Below are 5972 nucleotides of genomic sequence, written 5' to 3' on the forward strand. Positions count from 1 at the left end.
TAACTTAATTCAGGAAATTCCAGAAAATAGTGCTAACTTCTAAAATTCATATAAATTCAACCGTAACTCAGAATTAAATAATTTATATATGAAAAATGATCAGAAAAATCCAATCTATCCATCTGTACCATTTTCATGCATGTTAGAACAACTTGTGACAACTGTTTAGGAAAAATGGTATCAATGGCATTTAAATAACCACATATGGAGTTTGGATTTGAATTTTGGATTCAAACCAACTTCATTTAACTTGTTGCTAGTTGCATTAGCTCAAACCACAGCATATTTCCATGTCACATTCATGCATCATATTGTTGCATTGCATTGATTGTGTTTCTTCTTTGTTTGTCGGTATTTGTCCCCTCTCAGTAGACGACGTTCCGACGATGAGTTCGATGACACCGATGAAGAGCTATATTATCTTCAGAAGTGCCAGGCAAGCAAAACCCCCTTGTTCATTCCGATACAATCCTACTCTCTCGCCCTGCTCTCTTTTACTGCATTAGGACAACAACAATTCATCTGTTACTTGCTGCGGTAGCTGAACCCCTTTATCCTCTGCATGACCTGTCATTCCACAGTAAATAGATGAAACCCACTAGCATGAGTAGGAGTTGTTTGAGCCCTGTTGTGCCTACTCATTCATGCTTGTTGTCATGCCTGCTACTGCTTAGAGTTGAGTCTGGTCTGATTCATCGAGGATGAATCAGAGGCGTGTGAACATGTCCTACTGTTGAGAGCTAAGTGTGTGAACACGATTTGGTAAAGGTAGCGGTGAGAGGCCATGTAGGAGTACATGGTGGGTTGTCTCATTGCAGCCGTCCTTAGGAACTGAGTTCTGTGTTTGTGATCCATGATACAGTTACTACCATGCATTGGGCCCGAAACCAATGGACCCTCTCGGCTTCTTATTCACCCTAGTCCTCTGTCCAGGAGTTGCAAGTAGTTTCTGGTGTTTGTAGTATGCCGGAGGCCGTGGGCAGCGCTGACCGGAGGCGTGGGCTGTGATGCGGTAGGCACGTGGCCGGGTATACCGGGCACCCATTTGGTGTCATGGAACCCTGTACACATCGTTTGGGGCTGTGAGCGAAACTTCGGTCGGATCTCCTCATGGATGGAACACGAATAGGCGATAAACCTGGACTAGAGACTTGAGTGTTTAGGTAGGTCGTGGCCGACACCCACGTTGGGCTTCCGCTTGAAGGTTGCCGAGTACATGTCGTGTAAATGACGGTAAGTGGTGAGAGCGTGTGTGAAGAAGTACACCCCTGCAGGGTTAACATCATCTATTCGAATAGCCGTGTCTGCGGTAAAGGACTTCTGGGTTGCCTATACAGTTCATAGGAAAGTGAAAGTGGTTACTCTAAAATGCGCAAGATAAGCGTGAGTGCTATGGTTGGTGTTCTCATAGGGAGACGGGGGCGGATCCATAGTGGTGTATTGATATGGTGAATATGTGGACTCGTGTGCGCCACCTCAAAAGAGTTACTTGCATTCGTAGTTCAGGATAGCCACCGAGTCAAAGATGGCTTGCTGCAGTCAAACCCCACCATCCTCTTTGTTGATAATGATGCATATGTAGTTAGTTCTGATGTAAGTCTTGCTGGGTACATTTGTACTCACGTTTGCCTATTTTATGTTTTTGTAGAGAGACGTCAGTCTCGCTAGTAGTTCCGCATGGTCTTCGACGTTTAGCTTGTTACCTCAGCTACGATCTTGTGCCCTCGACAGGATCTGGTAGATAGTCAGGCTTCTCAGCCTTTTTCATTTGTAGATGTATGTACTCAGACATGTTAGCTTCCGCTTGTGCCTTGATTTGTATGCTCTGATTTTGGGTCATGAGAACCCTGTTTGTAATATCTCGCTCCTCGGAGCCTAATGAATACATTTTTGAGTCGTAGAGTCATTTTGTGATGCCATGTTGTATTTGCACATATCGAGCATATTGTGTGTATGTTATTGAAATGCTTGGTATGTGTGGGATCTGACTATCTAGTTGTTTATCTTTAGTAGCCTCTCTTACCGGGAAATGTCTCCTAGTGTTTCCACCAAGCCATGGTAGCTTGCTACTGCTCCCGAACATTTAGGCTGGCCGGCATGTGTCCTTCTTCATTCCTGTGTCTGTCCCTTTGGGGAAATGTCATGCGATGAATACCGGAGTCCTGTTAGCCCGCTACAGCCCGGTTCACCGGAATCCTGCTAGCCCAGTGCTACAGCCTGGATTCACTCGCTGATGACCGACACGTTCGATGTTGGGTCATGGATGCCTGTCCCTGTAAGTTTGTGCCACTTTGGGTTTACGACTAGCCATGTCAGCCCGGGCTCCTTATCATATGGATGCTAGCGACACTATCATATACGTGTGCCAAAAGGCGCAAACGGTCCCGGGCAAAGGTAAGGCGACACCCGTGGGAATACCGTGCGTGAGGCCGCAAAGTGATATGAGGTGTTACATGCTAGATCGATGTGGCATTGAGTCGGGGTCCTAACACCTTGCATAGAACTCTCCGCCCCTCGGGAGCCAGCCTGAGGAGGATGATCCCCTCAGGGGTCTTGGCGTCGTTCGCCTCACGAGGGTCTTGTGTTGTTGATGCTGAAGTTGGGCCGTACTAGGCCGTCGATGGAGCCACATGGTGGGCCGCAGGCAGGCAGGGCTGGATACCCCCATATCCAGGACACCGACAGCAGTCCGATGAGTATTGAGGCTTGCCGCGGGTATCATTATTTTCTGACCTTCATAGATGATTTGAACAGATATGGGTATATCTACTTAATGAAATATAAATCTGAAAGATTTGAAAAGTTCAAAGAATTTCAGAGTGAGGTAAAAATCATCGTAACAAAGTTTCTACAATCTGATAGCGGAGGCGAATATTTGAGTTATGAGTTTGTTCTTCATTAGAAACAATGTGGAATTGTTTCGCAAACTCAAGCCATCTGGAACACCACAGTGTAATGGTGTGTCCGAACATCATAACCGTACTTTATTAGATATGGTGCGATCTATGATGTCTCTTACTGATTTACCACTATCGTTTTGGGGTTATGCATTAGAGACAGCTGTATTCACATTAAATAGGGCACCATCTAAATCCGTTGAGATGACACCGTATGAACTGTGGTTTGGCAAGAAACCTAAGATGTCGTTTCTTAAAGTTTGGGGATGTGATGCTTATGTGAAAAATCTTCAACCTGATAAGCTCGAACCCAAATCGGAGAAATGTGTCTTCATAGGATACCAAAAGGAGACTGTTGGGTACACCTTCTATCACAGATCTGAAGGCAAGATATTTGTTGCTAAGAATGGATCCTTTCTAGAGAAGGAGATTCTCTCAAAAGAAGTGAGTGGGAGGAAAGTAGAACTTGATGAGGTAATTGTACCTTCTCCCGAATTGGAAATTAGTTCATCACATAAATCAGTTCTAGTGATTCCTACACCAATTAGTGAGGAAGCTAATGACGATGATCATGAAACTTCAGATCAAGTTACTACCGAACCTCCTAGGTCAACAAGAGTACGATCCGCACCAGAGTGGTACGGCAATCCTATTATGGAAGTCATGTTACTAGACCATGATGAACCTAAAAACTATGAGGAAGCTATGATGAGCCCAGATTCCGCAAAATGGCTTGAGTCCATGAAATCTGAGATGGGATCCATGTATGAGGACAAAGTGTGGACTTTGGTAGACTTGCCCGATGATCGGCAAGCCATTAAGAATAAATGGATCTTCAAGAGGAAGACGGATGCTGATAGTAGTGTTACTATCTACAAAGCTTGACTTGTCGCAAAAGGTTTTTGACAAGTTCAAGGAGTTCACTAAGATGAGACTTTCTCACTCGTAGCGATGCTTAAGTTTGTCTGAATCATGTTAGCAATTGTTACATTTTATGATTATGAATTTGGCAGATGGATGTCAAAACTGCATTCCTAAATGGATTTCTGGAAGAAGAGTTGTATATGATGCAACCAGAAGGTTTTGTCGATCCAAAGGGTGCTAACAAAGTGTGCAAGCTCCAGCGATCCATTTATGGACTGGTGCAAGCCTCTCGGAGTTGGAATAAAAGGTTTGATAGTGTGATCAAAGCATATGGTTTTATACAGACTTTTGGAGAAGCCTGTATTTACAAGAAAGTGATTGGGAGCTCTGTAGCATTTCTAATATTATATGTGGATGACATATTGTTGATTGGAAATAATATCGAATTTCTAGATAGCAAAAAGGGATACTTGAATAAGAGTTTTTCAATAAAAGGCCTTGATGAAGCTGCTTACATATTGGGCATCAAGATCTATAGAGATAGATCAAGATGCTTGATAAGATTTTTCAATGAGTAAATACCTTGAAAAGTGTTTTTTGAAAGAGTTCAAAATGGATCAGTCAGAGAAGGAGTTCTTGTTTGTATTACAAGGTGTAAACTTGAGTAAAACTCAAAGCCCGACCACGACAGAAGATAGAAAGAGAATGCAATTCATTCCCTATGCCACAGTCATAGGTTCTATAAAGTATGTTGTGTTGTGTACCAAACCTATTGTGTACCTTGCCATGAGTTTGGCAAGGGGGTACAATAGTGATCTAAGAGTAGATCACTGGACAACAGTCAATATTATCCTTAGTGAGGACTAAGGAAATGTTTCTCGGTGATGGGGGTGATAAAGAGTTCGTCGTGAAGAGTTATGTCAATGCAAGCTTTCACATTGATCCGGATGACTCTAAGTCTCAATCTGGATACATATTGAAAGTGGGAGCAATTAGCTAGAGTAGCTTCATGCAGAGCATTGTAGACATAGAGATTTGCAAAATACACATGGATCTGAATTTGATAGACCCATTGACTATACTTCTCACGAGCAAAACATGATCACACCTTAGTACTCTTTGGGTGTTAATCACATAGGGATGTGAACTAGATTATTTACTCTAGTAAACCCTTTGGGTGTTGGTCACATGGCGATGTGAACTATGGATGTTAATCACATACAGATGTGAACTATTGGTGTTAAATCACACGACGATGTGAACTAGATTATTGACTCTAGTGCAAGTGAGAGACTGAAGGAAATATGCCCTAGAGGCAATAATAAAGTTATTATTTATTTCCTTATTTCATGATAAATGTTTATTATTCATGCTAGAATTGTATTAACCGGAAACTTAGTACATGTGTGAATACATAGACAAATCATATTGTCCCTGGTATGCTTCTACTTGACTAGCTCGTTAATCAAAGATGGTTATGTTTCCTAACCATAGAGATGTGTTGTCATTTGATGAATGAGATCACATCATTAGGAGAATGATGTGATGGACATGACCCATCCGTTAGCTTAGCATTATGATCGTTATAGTTTCATTGCTACTGCTTTATTCATGACTTATACAAGTTCCTCAGACTATGAGATTATGCAACTCCTGAATATCGGAGGAACACTTTGTGTGCTACCAAATGTCACAACATAAATGTGTGATTATAAGGTGCTCTACAGGTGTCTCCAAAGGTGTTTGTTGGGTTGGCATAGATTGACATTAGGATTTGTCACTCCATGTTTCAGAGAGGTATATCTGGGCCCTCTCGGTAATACTCATCACTATAATCCTTGCAAGCATTGTAACTAATGAGTTAGTTGTGAGATGAAGTATTACGGAACGAGTAAAGAGACTTGCCGGTAACGAGATTGAACTAGGTATGATGATACCAACGATCGAATCTCGGGCAAGTAACATACTGATGACAAAGGGAACAACATATGTTCATATGCGGTTTGACCGATAAGATCTTCGTAGAATATGTAGGAACCAATATGAGCATCCAGGTTCCGCTATTGGTTATTGATTGGAGACGTGTCTCGGTCATGTTGACATAGTTCTCGAACCCGTAGGGTCTGCACGCTTAACGTTTGATGACGATTGGTATTATGAGTTTATGTGATTTGATGTACCGAAGGTTGTTTGGAGTCCCGGATGTGATCA

This window comes from Triticum dicoccoides, chromosome 7B, assembly GCF_002162155.2.
Source record: "Triticum dicoccoides isolate Atlit2015 ecotype Zavitan chromosome 7B, WEW_v2.0, whole genome shotgun sequence".
In the NCBI taxonomy this organism is placed as follows: Eukaryota; Viridiplantae; Streptophyta; class Magnoliopsida; order Poales; family Poaceae; genus Triticum; species Triticum dicoccoides.